General features: G+C 40.5%; 1 protein-coding gene across 2 annotated transcripts in view; it reads right to left on the bottom strand.

Annotated features, from left to right (window-relative positions):
• The window catches only part of ARHGAP8 (Rho GTPase activating protein 8), a 76,768-nt gene extending 62,163 nt beyond the window's left edge, over window positions 1-14,605 (bottom strand). Inside the window, exon 1 of one of the 2 annotated variants that reach the window (NM_001204389.2) lies at window positions 14,498-14,605. The gene's annotated coding sequence lies outside the window, so the exon portion shown is untranslated. Of the gene's footprint in view, window positions 1-14,290 lie in introns of both variants that reach the window. The other variant, XM_025149094.3, reaches the window with a different exon arrangement.
• Window positions 14,606-14,952: the final 347 nt, after the last annotated feature.

Here is a 14,952-nt window from a genome sequence, read left to right as displayed (position 1 = left end):
TTCTTTTTATGTAACGATCAGAGAAGGAGCACACACAGAGGCTAATTCCTGCAATGGATTGAGACACAGCCTCGAAAATCAGAAAGAAAGGAAGACAGTCATCCTGTCACAAGTCTCTGTGCTCTATCACACCAAGTTACATACTGATCAAACAGTGCTGATTTCTCTGAAGGTAATTTTCTACTAGTCTCATCCATTCAGTGCCTCGAAAACAGGAGAATGGTGTTTTTTTGGTGATGTTAAATGTCCTTGATTTGGAAAGAAACCCAAGTTCATGCAGCCACTTTCCTTCCTTCCTTCCTTTCTTCCTTCCTTCCTTCCTTTCTTCCCTCCTTTCCTCCTTCCTCCCTTCCTTCCTCCCTTCCTCCCTCTCTTTCTCCCTTCCTTCTTTTCAGGATTTACTCTTGAATAAACACTGAAGCATTATTCATTAACTATCTAAAGCCTCCATGCCATCTGAATTGTTTTGTTTCTTTGGATTTTTAAAGCCACCTTGACAGTAACACTCTGCTCTAACACTCAGAGCACATCCATACAACTGTTCTGGATCATAGAAAGCAACTCCACATAGCAGAGCTCCCAGCACAGCAGAATGCCAGGTAGAAATCTCAGCTGATGTCCCAGCTTGGCAGAGCAATTAGTGTGAAGAGAGTGCTCACTATTTGACACTTTGGTGGTCCTCACCTCCATGGTGCATGACACATGGTCACCTACAGGGCGTGTGCATGTTTAAGTTGCTCTTGATTATTTCTTTAGCTCCCACCGTGTTTTTTTTGTCTTCTCATCCACCAAGTTCCTCGTTCTTCCTTCTCCCCGGTCAGCCTTCCTTTTTGCCCTTCTTCCTCCACGATCCTTGTTTTCCATGTTTTTCCTAGCTCCTTTATCCTGGACTAATTCTTCTTCACAGCTTTTTTCTCTATTGATGTGAAGGTTCTTCTGCCTAAACTCCTCTCTCCTCATCTCTCCCAGCACAAGCAGACTTCGAGTTTCTGGGCTGTACATGAATGAGTGAGCTACCAAAGCTGCAGGAACAAAGAGGTGACAAGCCCATAACTGCAAGTAAGGTGTTTCACTGGTTCTCCACATCACTTACAGTTATTCTGATATCTGTTACAACAGAATTCTCTCTGAAGTTTGCAGAAAGATCTCTTATTTTAGAGCTTCTTGAACGTTTAAAGCTTAAACATTCATCCCTCTATGCTATCGCTACTTAAGCTGCTAATGGTGAAATCTGAATGAATGAGTAAATGCATTCGTTTATATTTCCTTAGCGCTTACAATTATACTGGCAGCCACAGCTGCAATTGTCTAATCAACAAACAGTTTTCATTTGTGATATAGTGTTTGGTGACGCTTGATGGCTCAATAACATGATATGCAAACAGTTTGCATCTCTTATTAGCAGCATGAATATGAAGCTTACTCTACACTCATCCAGTGGGAGTGTAGCAGTACAGATAGCAGAGACCAGTAACTGAATAAAAGAAACAGTAAATATTTTCATCAAATATGGTAAATGTAAACATTTTTATTAAATATAGTAACTGTAATTTTGAAACACTCGCTTAACCCCAGTTGGTTTGACCTTATTTAGAACACAAACTTACTAATGTTGAAGGTGAGAGTTGCTTACATGCCATGTTGCTCTTGCTTCAGTGATAAATCAGACTACATTTTGATGCCCTCAGTGTGTAATATTTACTAGCACTGCATTCATTTACAGCAATCATCCACTCTATACAAAATAGATAAAGTAAAATTCTTACACTGTGTAAGAAAGCAAATTCCCAGCAAGGAGGATGATAAATGCAGGGTAGCATGCTCCTGAAATGAGAAGTTTGGTTGCTGTTGGCCACAGTTTCTCCCCTCAGAGAGAACCTTGTGGAGAGCAAAGTATTAATTCTTTTTTTTCTTACACATAGACACACACACACACAATTAGAACATATTTACTGAAAACAGTACAGATGCTGGAGTAGGACAGAGATATGAAAGTGCAGAGTTATTGCCTCATGCAGGACAACCAAGCCCCTACTGAAGCAATGGTGCAGCTTGGAACATCTTTTACAGGCTGTTCTGGGCCACCAAATGCCCCATTATGCTGTTAAAACAACTCAATTCCCTCCATCTTTCCTCCAAAATGGGGAACTATTTGCAGTTCCCAATTAATAGGGAAGGATATCACATAGGTCTCACTAACTTAAGAAAACATCTTCCCACAGATCTACACTAGGGATAATCCCAAAATGTACTGCAAAAAGCCTGCCCCTATAAAACTTGCTGTGACCATCCCTTTGCAAAGTCTTCCCCCCTCAACTTCCCTGATGGGAAAAATTAAGCATGTCAGAGTGAAATATAAATTGTTTCTTTACTGCATGCAAATATCTGCATGTATCAGCTATTCCCAGTTCTAAAAGCAGTGAAGTAAAGGGATTATTTCTACCCATTACTAGCAGAGAGCTTTTGGAAATGATCTTTTGTTGTTTGAAACACGGCAGCTATTTTCTTATCGCATCCACTCGTTCATCTGGCACAGAGAGAGCACATGGAAAAAAAAGTGCCTAATGTGTAACCAATTAACAGAAAGCCTGTATGCCTGCTGTATTGTTAAAGCAAAATTATCTGAACATGGATAAGTGGTTGCAACGTGACACACTACAACACCATGTTTTGATTCAGTGTAAATGTTTATTGACTAAACAAAATTACTGTAATGTAATCATAATAAACATTAATGATCAGTCATCTATGGAACTTGCTTTCCGAATTAGTAAATGGTAATGCACACTAATGTGGCAGAATTATGTTGGCTGAACTCATGTTTAACCAGAGCTTCTGTCTCAAGGGATTAAACACTTTCAATTGCAGACAAGTATATTTTTAAGACTGTATTTTATAATTAAATTAATCTGACAAGTTACTGGACAAAGGGTTGGTGTATTACGATAAAAAGGTTTTGCTTTTTTTTAATTGCATAATTATTCACCAGGGTTTTTTCTAGCTGGAATAAATTAGGGCTTGTACAATAAATTAATATTCTTCCTGTTTTTAAATAACACAGGGCCAGTGTTTCCAGTTCTTGTCAAGATGTGGCTGTAGTTCACCCAACTTACCACCATTCCTCCCATAACCCTGCTATCCCAAAGTCAAATAGGACTTACAGCAAACGAGAAGAGTTCCAAAAGCCTTTTTATATGGGGCCTATGTTTAGCTATAAATCTCAATTCGAAATCAAGTAAAATGATGATAACAGCACACAACATTCACCATTTCTCTGTTTATATGGGACTGGTTCTTCATCTGAGCAATACAGTGCTGGTTGTTTTTTTTTTTTGCCTGAGATAATTATTTCTCCATTAATCCACAACTACTAAGATTTAAAAGTTTTCTTCCAAGCAGATTTCATAACTTTGAAGATTCCAAGCAGTTATCATAACTTACTTCGAAAGACAGGAAATTTAGAACCATAAAGCCCAGTAGTGTTTTACCAAAGGGGTTCGATGCTTGATGTCAGCACAGTTGACCAAGCAGCCTAGCAAATGTTTCTAATGAGAACTCAGTCGTTGATCAAGCTTGTGCCAAGGAAGGTTGTAGGTCTCAGACCAGTTTGCATATTCTATAATATCAGTACAATCAAGCTGCAAAAACAGCTGCTTCAAGTCTAACCTTGATCACAAAATCTTTCTCTAATTTTCATTTTTAGTCCACCTCAATTCTCCCCCTTACTCACATCAGCACATCTTACCCACAGAATCTTACTTCTTAAAACATCTCCCCTGCTAGATGTTTTGGAGTTATAACTCAACAAAAAATGAGAAATAATTTCATCTCTCAAGAGTTGTTACTGTTTTCTTACTGTTGGAATTTTAAAAACAATGTTAAAATGTTTATTAAAACTCACTACAAGGTCACAAATACTTCATTTGCCAGTTTTTATGAGCAAAGCTATTAGTTTGTGAGAGGTAACATTTATGGAAGAACATGAAGAATTCTTGTAGATGAAAAATGGCAAAATAATACATATGTCAAAGACTATGGAGTACGGGAAACTAGAGGAAGAAAAAGAAATAGAAAAGGAAAGGGGGAGGAAGGTGGGGAAGTCATCTCTTTCCATAGTAAATTGTAATAGTGGGGTAAAAAAAAAATAATAGGTTACATTTGAAGTTTGAAATGTAGCTAAAAAGCTTCCTGTTCATTTTCCCTTCTTATTCACTATGCCTATACTTCATAGAGATTTAATTCCCTTGCCTGATACAGACCTTCGAAATCCTAGTTAAAATCTGCATGAGAAACATCTCATAGCACGGTTCAGTGAGGCAGCGTGACCTTCAACTTCTCTGTACCAGATCAGAAAAATTGAGATCACATGAAAGAAAGAAATTATCCAGCATAAATGAACTCTGTGAATTCAAATTTGCTCAAAAAAATCTGGCAGGTTAACTTTTTATCTGAAAGATTTATGTGACGTCTAGTATCTCCTGCCCTCCCGATGCTGACATAAACAAGAATTTATGCCTTTTTGCTGCCCCCATGTACTTTGACTAACTTGACAGCAATGGGATTGTGCATCACTGCATAAGCTACATCGAATTTTTATTGCTGGGCAGTCTGCTTGCATGTATATTTGGTAAAAATGATTGTGAGACCATTGCACCATTATGAAGGCTTCTACCTTGAACACTTCATCATCTTATCTAAAGGTTTTTTCTATATCCATATATCTTTAACTGCACCCCACAAGCGTGCACAAAGCATCATCCTGAGACATAATCAACATTTAAAACATCTGGAAGATAAAAAAAATCCTACTTCTAATGTACAAAATCTAACAATTGTAAGATACTGAGGGAATGATGCATGCTAGTCCATTAGTCTGCATGAAACACTACTAAAGGATCATAAGATGTACTTAACAACATTGGTATCCGTATCTTTTTGATTCGCGTTGGTATCCATATCTTTTTGAACTTTCAAACGTATGTGTGCTAACTCCTACACAAATCTAAAGATACAAATGCATCAGTTTTACTCACACTTACCTAACAAGGCCATACTGTTCATTTATTCTTCTTCCCTGTAGCACATCACAAAAATTGAAAACTTTGAGAAATGTTATATTGCTTCTATGTTGAAGTAGTCATTTGTGTTGCTACAGTCTAAAGTACTATTACAACAGTAATGACATAAAGGTCTGAATTTAAACAAGGAATAGAGGGAATGATAAGATGGATCTTTTGTGTGTGTGTTTGTTGTTGTTGTTTGTTGCTGTTTATTATTATTACTATTGTTGTTATTATTATTAGACTAGGGAAAAAATAACCTGGTAGGTTTGCAGGCTGTAAGCTCTTCAGGTAACCTCAAAGAGAAGTTTGTGCACCCAGAAACTTATCATTTTATGCACCTTCAAACAATATTCTCTTTGATATATTAAATAAATATTTAATAAGCAGTATATAGACAAGAAAGTGCAGAGTTTGAGAAAGATTCAAGAGGACAAAGCTAACATAACTCAGCTGTGGAAAGCAGAAAGGACATATAGTAGAGGAGAAGAATATATAAACTACCAATAAATGCAATGATAGGGCATAAATAATGTTGTCAGACAAGATTTTCTTCTGTAACTGTCATAAATTAAAACTTAACCTTTTAAATAAATCTCCATTTTTTCTTTAACAACCTTTATACTCTTCCCAGTGATGGGAACACCTAACTTACCTTGCTAGAAATGCTATGTAACACAACCAACCTGGTTGACAAGAAAAAAATTTGTTTAGATTGGTAAGTATTTGTGCTGTAATTATCTTAGCTGTTGGCCACAAATAATAAATTAATAGGTAAAGAAATAGCTATTCTAACTGTTTCTCAAACCAGCTTTACCTTTTTTAGAAGTGGCTTAGATGTCAGTCCCTGGAAAGAATTCAGAGACTGCATGAGAAGTCCTTCCATTCTCTCAGAAGGTCAACTAAAACTGTGCAGCACCAGACAAAGCAAAACACGGAACATTCTCCCCCACTTACTAGGTAAGTTTTCACTTAGAGTGACATGCTAGCGTTAACTCTGGAAATCCCATCAGTATAGCAAAACATCTGACTGTGTTTTCTGCCCCTTCCAATTGAGCATAAGATTTTTCCTTAGTTTACGATTATTTTTAGGTGGTACTTTTAATAGTACCTAGTTGGTACTGTTCTGTACTTAGACATCTTCACTGTCTCTTCAGTACATAACTAATTCCTTTGCATGGGTCTTACACAAAAGGAAGATAAGCCTTTTTTAAGTGATAAGAAAATGAAGCGTGAGAAAAGCTGCCAGGCTGTCAGAGGGAATAAGAAACAAATATGATATGTGAAGCCAGTTATAATCAATTGCTTAAAAATTACAGATTTTTTGTTCCTATAAATGCAGTTCTTCCTGATTTGACTGCAGTATATCATTAAATATTTATGGATGGGAAACCACCAGGTAACAGCAATCAATCAGTGAAGCTACCACACGCAGAACAAAACTTATGACACTCATAAAAAAAAGACCTATATCACTTGTATTTATGTAACACTACTATGCAGTATGATACTACATCCAAGCTCTACTTGCAGACAGTTGTTGAACCAAATGGTTTTCTTCTTCTTTTCCTTTCTCTCTCTCTCTTTTTCTCCACCCCATTTTTCCTTCAGTATTTTCTTTTGCAGATCTTAACGACATATCTTTTATCATGACTTGTAGGGTTCTGACTGCAAAGATAAGGTTACAACTGTGAGTTTGTCAAGTCTGCTTAATCTTTCTGTCAAGCAAAACAGGATGTATAATAAATCCAGATGCTGAGACAAATAAAGCTGCAAACAGAACCACAACTTATTCTGCTACCCAAACTGTCTCAAAAGAATTTCCTTACCATCAAGCAAGCTCAAAAAAAAAACATTGCCAAAACAAACATCACCCAGTGGACACACTGGGACAGGGAAGATAATATTAAGCCTTCAGGCACTGCTTTTTTTCTGGCTGACAAGTTTAGCCTAAAAACTCACCTACCCGTTTAGTGACATTCCTGCATACACAGCATGAGGTTCCATCCCCAGGGAAATCAGTCAGCACCATAACTCACACTGAACTCAAGCTGAGCTGGGATAGGATCACACATTCAGGTTGTTTTGTTTTGTGTTGTTTTTTGTCCCAAGCAGAGCATCAGTTCTTACTATAAAATTCTCTTCTAAAGTATTACAGAGTTGTCCACCTTCTGTTGTGAGACACCTTTCTTTCCCTGTGGCACTCAGCCTCAGCAGGGGCTGCAACTGTCATTCCTCAGCTTCTAAATAGAGGGTAAAATCCAGTAAACCAATGGAATATTTTTCAGAAAAAAAAAAAAAAGCCTTATTTTCTTTCATATTTTCTTCATATTTCATCCAATAGGTGACAATAAGCATGGCATCCATGTGAAGGTACATAGCTATATTAAACAGATGCAAATCTAAAGCTAGAATGTTATCCAGATTACCATATACTGAAGCCAGAAATAAATGAGAAGCTGGGACCTCCAGTATTCTCTGAAGCTGCAATGATCAGCCTGTGTTGTAAAAACATTGCTCAAAGCCTACTTTGAAGAGTACATGCCAAAATTGGAAATTCCAGCCTCAGACTCCAGCAAGTTGCTTCTCAAGTTTGGGGAAGCTTCCAGAATTGGAGCCTCCAGTAACAATACGGACACCTTTGTTAATAAGGAGAGGGAGGGGGGTTGGAGTTGGGAATGACCTTGTACCATTTTCCTGGGCATCCCTTGTTTGAGCCTACCTGGAGTTTCATCTGTTTATCTGCATGAGCACCGAGGCGGCCAGCTGAGCGGCACCATAAATGCCTGAGAACCACAGAATCATTTAGTTTGGAAAAGACCTTCAAGATCATCATGTTTAGAAAGTTGTGGTGAGAACAGACACCAACTATCCCCTACAAGGAATTCCTGGTGAATATTTCTCTTGAAGCTCTGGCCCTTATGAGCATGATGCTGCAACACTGTGCCAAAGGCAATGTAATCCTCAATGGTTGCAGCGGCCAGGGTAAAGAGGAAGCCCAAAGCCTCCAGCAGGAATGATTTCAAAGTTTGAAAAGCCTAGTGAAATACAAGAGCTGCACAGCATACACAAAATGTCAGGCTAAGAATTTACTGTTAAAAGAAATATTTCCAGAATATATTACCATTAAAAAAATATATTAAAAGATATCTTTAGGATGCACGAATCAAAGAAACAGCCCTTCAGGCAGATGTTACTGTAGGGCAATGAAGTTACACTGCTGTGGATTTTCTTTGTTACAGACAACACTGATATCATAAGCCAAGACAACAAGGCTACCTCAGTCTTCCAAGTTAGTGACCCTGTTTTCAGTTCTTCACAACTTTATTTGTAGGCTGAAATCATTCAGACTCAAAAAGAAGTATGTGAATATGATGGGAGTTCAGGAAGAATTACTGAGAAGGCTACGCGAAAGAAACGGAACAAGATACGAGAGGAGATAGAGAAAAGTTGAATGAGTCCCAGCTGCAGATAATAGACATAAAATCAGTGCCCACTGACGTAAATTGGAATGAAATCCAAGATTGCTCTACCTCACTATTTTTTTTCCTACCGATACACCAGCTCTTAAACTCCTTGGACACACACATAACCTACAGCTGCTATCTGCCTTTCCATCACATCAAAACACAGAAGTCTGTACAGTTAAGCTTGAGGTTCAGCCTTGATGATGACTTAAACTACAGTCAATACCATAACTTGCAACAGAATCACCACACTGTTTGGGTTCGTTTTTTTGTTTGTTTGTTTGTTTGTTTTTAATAATTAAAGGATTATATATTGATACAAAGTCACAGAGTTTGTTACAAGGATATCAGTGTGCTCCACTCAAACCTTCTGGAATGCCAAAAATTAGTTTGCCTCAAAAATGTGATCTCAGATCCCTATGTATGATTAAAGATATATTTTTAATTACAGGCTCAGAACAGTAATATTTCTTTCCATATAAATCTTACTTCAACTTCTGCATAGGAAAACATTATCCAGGGGCATTGAATAACCACATCTCCTTGCTGATGATTGCCTTTCCCCCTTGCTGTAGTCACATAGACAATGCTTATCCACAGAGATGAGAAGAATGAATGGTCTCAGAGCTAGTATCAAAGAGCTGAAATATATTTTTGCCTCTGACAACAATTTCCAATGAGATACTTTGTAAATCATGAAACAAAACTTTACTTAGACAATTTTAAGACTACCTGCAAGTTTGCTAAGAGACAATATGTAAGAAATACAACAGGATGGTTCCCTCAGAACCAATTCTAGCTTACTCCCTTTCACTGATAGATCTGCAACGCCTTTGACATGGTCCTACCCCACATCCTTATCTCTAAGTTGGAGACATTTGAAGGGTTAACTATTCTGTGGATACAGAACTAGTTGGATGGTTGCAGCCACAGTGCTGTGGTCAATGGCTCTGTGTCCTGTTGGAGGCTGGTAATAAGTGGAATCTCACAGGTGTTCTTAGGATCTTAGGATGATTGCTCTTCAACATCTATATCAACAACCTAGACAGTGGAATCAAGTGCCCTCTCAGCAAGTTTGCTGATAACACCAAGCTGAGTGGTGCAGCTGATACAGGAGAAGGAAGGAATGCTATCCAAAGGGACCTGGACAAGCTTGAAAGTCTAGTGAGGTTCAACAAGGCCAAGTACAAGGCGCTTGCTACACGTGGGTCACAGCAATCCCAGATATGGGTACAGGCCAACAGAATGATGGTCTTTAAGATGCTTTCCAACCCAAGCCATTCTGTGATTGTACAATCTGCCATGTTCTTAGAATAATGAAAACAAATACAATCCTCACTTCTGGAATAGTTTAAAAGCATGAAAAAGTGCTCAAAGGAATGACTATATATTTAGGGTTTCCAAAAGGGAGAGAGAGGGAGAGATGACTTTTTCTTCAAAAGACTAAGCATACAGAGAGTAGCCTGACATAAAGAATTGGCTTGAGAATCAAAGACAAATGCATATAGTCACTACTCTAATGAAAGCACAAAATAATTGCTAGAAGATAAGATTCAGTGCAGGCCACTAATTACCAGAGCCTGATGTTGGACACACAGTCCCAGATTCTCAGAGGCACCTGCAGTCTCTGGTATAGGAAATGGCAGCACTCACTGAATCCAAAATTTCTTATGAATGTGTGGTTTGACACATCATGTTCCACATTTGCAAGATTAGAGGATTGCTATTTCTCACATGATCATCTGCTCATGCTACTTACTCCCCATCTGCAGTCACTGTCTGCATATGCTGTGAAAATTATTGTCATCATAGATCAAAGATTATGCCTCCAGAAGACAGACTGTGGGAAGAGGAGAAGAAAATCTCAAAAAATATGGGTTGCATCAATATCACATAAAGTGCATTCAGTAATAAAGAATGAAAGGTTCACTATGTATGAACAAGGTAAGACTTCCAGTAGAAGCTGAGAAGAAATACTTTTCTTCCTTGAAGAATTCTTGTTTCTTACATCAACTTTTGTAAGTCAGTTATTATGCTTAAGTCTCTTTTAAATATGCCTTATATTTTATAGCAGAAGAGCCTATATTGGTTTGGGTCAGGGCATACTGGTAATACTAACTGCCAGCCTCTCATTTGATGAATCAAAAGCTTTTATATATATATATATAATTTTCTCTTTGAAAAGGCAGTTGCCAGTTTTTAAACTGTCAGGCTTGAGTAGTGTATATATTCAATAGAATTTGTGCCTTATTACAGTAATTTCCAGCAATGATTCTAAAATGAAGGTCTTTTGGCAATAATTTTACAATTTTTCTGCTCTTCTATTGCCTTTTGGTTAGCTGCTGCTTACTCCAACATTTCCTTAGTTGGTACTTTCACCCACATATTCTCCCCCCCCCCATGAAAAATCATAAGTTATTTCTTTATAATTATAAATTCTACCTGTGCTTTTTCACGTTCCTGGGCATGAAATTATCTGCTTCTTTTCTGCAGTTCAGCTGCACCAATGAAATCAGGGGATGTGCAGGAAAGCTGCCAGATACAAACACCATTTATTTTTTCCTTCAAAAGCAAAGGGAGTTCCAACCTGTGTGACATGCCTGGCTCACAAGCTCATCAGAGGTGTGTCCTGCTATAATGGCTGCATTGTTTGGCTGGAAAAGGGTTATGTTGGTGCAGAAGTTGGCAAGAAATGATGAAAGATTCCCCATGAGCTGGCAATGTGTGCTTGCAGTCCAGAAGGTCAACCATATCCTGGGCTGTATCAAGAGAAGTGTGACCAGCAGGTCAAGGGAGGTGTCTCTGCCTCTCTACTCTGCTCTCATGAGACTTCCCTTGGAGTACTGCATCCAGTTCTGCAAAGTTCCCAACAAAAGAAGGACATAGAGCTCTTGGAGCAGGACCAGAGGAGTGCCTTGAAGATGATCAGGGGGTTGGAGCTCCTCCCATACGAAGACAGGCTGAGAGAGCTGGGGCTCTTCAGCCTGGAGGAGAGAAGGCTTCAAGGAGACCTTATAGTGGCCTTCCAGTACCTGAAGGGGACCTACAGAAAAGCTGGACCTTTTATAAGAGTAGGTAGCAACAGGACAAAAGGAAGTGGTTTTAAACTGGAAGCTCCCTTCCTGGAAGTACTCAAGGCCAGGCTGGATGGGGCTGTGAGCAACCTGCACTAGAGGGCGGTGTCCCTGCCTATAGCAGGGGGTTTTAACTAGATGATCTTAAAGGTCCCTTCTTTCCAACCCAAGCCATTCTATGACTCTAAATCTGAAATCTCAACTGTAGACACAGTGAACATTAGGTTGCCTGGATCTCCTCATTTCCACCTCTCTGAGGTGCATCTGTAGTCACAGTAACATTTTGATCTATTACTTGCACAGTCTGGAGGCAACAATCTTTATCCTATCTTTATGTACAGCGTTACAATGGTCTGTTAAGTCCCATAAAAATGTGAAACATCTGTAATATTAAGAAAAAAATAAATTTTAAACAAAATTGGAGTTTTAATTACAATAATGTCTACCACAGAATGAGTGTTCAATTATAGCTGAATTTCAAACTCAAACCAAACCAGTCAGCATAGTATAAATACTTACAGCTATACTACACACAGACACTTTTTATCAGGGTCAGTTTTGACTTTGAACAGTTTATCTGAAGGAAAAAAAAAAAAAAAAAAAAGAAAGAAAAAAAAAAGAAAAGAAAAAGAAAAAATACAACTATGTTACATTTAAAACCCATGTAAGCATACAGAATATTTACTCAGCTCTGTCAAACAATGACTTCAACCCATATACTTAAAGAAAAGCTTAAGATTTAGTAAGAGGAGTATAAAAGTACTGCTTACACATTTTTACAGCTGTACTACTGTGAAACATTTATTCAAACCAGAAGAACTTGAAAACATAGTTTAGATCTCACTGTGGCTATTTACTTTTTGAATTCCTGCTCTAACAATGAAAAAGGGAAGTCGCTTTCATTTCACATTTTAAAGTCAGTTCCACTGCATATTTTTATCTGAAGCCACTGGAACAAACAACTTATTTGCGTTAAAGCAACTTTTAAAAGGAACTCATTTTGTTACAGAATCCTTATCTGTTTTAGTTCTATCAAAAGCCCTCTTCAGCAAACTGCTAAATTTGAGATAAAATGGCATGCTCTTTTAGGAAACATACCAAAGATTAGCAGCAAGTCTGTGACAAGAATCACACTGTGATCCCAAAATGCCTTACAGAAGCACAGCTCACCTCTCCTCAAAAGAGGTTTTCGGGCAGAAGAGAGGTCCCTACATCTTCTGGCCCTGAGTGCTGCTCAGGAAAGAGCTTTCACTCCTATACTCAACCACATAGGTTGGACTTGCAGCATGCTAAAGACCAGACCAAAGCAGCTCGGTGATCACCCAGCACAGGGACTGAGTAGCAGACTAAGAGCTCATCTGTGTTAAAAAGAGAAAAATGTAAAAATCTCAGCAAGGTTACAACATTACAACACACAGCATAAAGGACAAGAGACTCTTTGCTGTGCACACCAATGCATTGGTGGTGTCATCTGAAATCTGTGTGAAGGGGGAAAATATCTGACTGGAAACAGGCTTTTCCCTCAGATTTGGGGCAAGCTGTTTAGTTACAGCACAGGCACACGAAGAGAGGCTTAGCCTCTTTTGTCTGTGCTGAATTTTGGCCTTTCGGTGGATGACTTCTACCAGGGTGCGTTCCCAAGGGCAACTGTAGGGGAGGAATTGCAGGAATGCTGGCAGCAGTTCCCCAGCTGGACTGTCTCCAGGCTGCATTCTGGGCTACTGCAGCTCCTGTGAGCTTCAGTCAGCATCACCTAAACCCTGCCCTGCTCCTACCTGCAAATCCTACCAGGAAATAAAGTGGCAGGACCACCAACCGGAACATCTGGACAGGTCAGAATGGAAGTTTCATGAACAAGAGGAATTCAGCTCCTTGTGCACATCCACAACGATACAGATCTTAACGACAGGTCATGTTTTTTTGGTCACTCAAGGCTGCAGCCTTTATGGTTTCATAGAAAAATATGCTGCAACACTGAAAAATCAAACTAATCATACACATTTTATGGTAGCAATGAAGAATAATCACTTTTTCAACGGGCTGGTAGCAGAGGAGGAAAGAAAACCCTAAAAACGCAATATATGGGTATGCAGCTGGAGACATTCTGCATGAGATTTTATGGCTTCTTGTTACAGTGTTGCAGGTTTCTATGCCCACAATATAAGTGGTATCCAGACAACCATCTGATGCTGCAATCTTACCAGTGCTTTCTCCTTTCCTAGTGATGTTTTACAGCAACGTGAGCTGCAGACTTGAAACAGGTCTCACACGGAGAATGTTTGGTCCTCCCACAAAATCAGCAGGCATGACCACGAGAGCACAAACTCACCCACCATCAGACAACACATTCTGGAAGTACAGAATCCTCCTGAACTGAGTCATATCCCTGTGTAAACAGCCACAGGGCTCAGCGCTGGGACCAATGAGGCAACAGCCTCATATAACGCCGGTTAGGGCATAACCCCACCGTAGGTTAGGGCATAACCCCTTTCCTCATTGTGACCTTTGAATCCTATTGTGAGAGCTGTAAAAATGAAAGAGCCCCGCGGAAGGGATGTGCTCACACCTCCACTTCAGGCTGGCTCAAGGTCAGCGCTTCCTCAGCTCCCTGGCAGAGCTCTCACCACAAACATTCCCTCGGTCCTTGGGAAGACAAGCCCACCCAGGGATTGGTTGAACACACACATACCCATATGCAGCTCCACAGAGCTCTCTGCGGACCCCTGCAGCTCGACGCGAACAGCCCTCTCCCTCCCGGAGACTCCCAGCTGTTTTTGCCCTTCCCGGGGAAAACCCGTGCAGACTCCCGACGACAGGAGCCAGGCGGGGCCGCCGCTCGCCGCCTCTCTCCTCACGCCTCCGGCGAGCCCCGGGCGGCCGTGCCGGCCTCACGTACCTGGCGGCGGCGGTGGGACTGGCGGGCACCACAGGTGCTTCTCCAGGCCGGGACGGGCCGAAGCGAGCGGCCGGGCGGCGGCACCAGCAGCACCGCCCCGGGGCCGGCCTCACCTGCGGGCGGCCGGAGGAGGAGCGAGGCCAGATCGGGGCACGAAGCCTCCAGCCCCCTGGAGGAGGCGAAGCGCGAGGCGGCCGCCCTCACCTCAGTCACTCAGCGCGGGAGTGGCCGGCAGCGGGCCCCGCGGAGGCGTGAGGGGAGAGAGTCTGCCCCGGGGTGGCTTAAAGCCAGTCTGGCCGAGGGGTGGAGGCAGAGCTAAGTCCCAGATACGCCCTGGACTTTCGCTTTCCCTTCTTGTTTCAGGACCTGGCAGGGGACGTGAGGCTGAGAGTGCTGCTGTCCCATGGGGTCAGTCACCGTTCCAGCTCCACACTCACGTAGCCTGGGGTTTAACA

This window comes from Gallus gallus, chromosome 1 (genome assembly GCF_016699485.2).
Source record: "Gallus gallus isolate bGalGal1 chromosome 1, bGalGal1.mat.broiler.GRCg7b, whole genome shotgun sequence".
NCBI classification, from domain to species: Eukaryota; Metazoa; Chordata; class Aves; order Galliformes; family Phasianidae; genus Gallus; species Gallus gallus.
The sequence above is the reverse complement of the archived record's forward strand: the minus strand, read 5'-3'. Positions and strand labels throughout refer to the sequence as shown.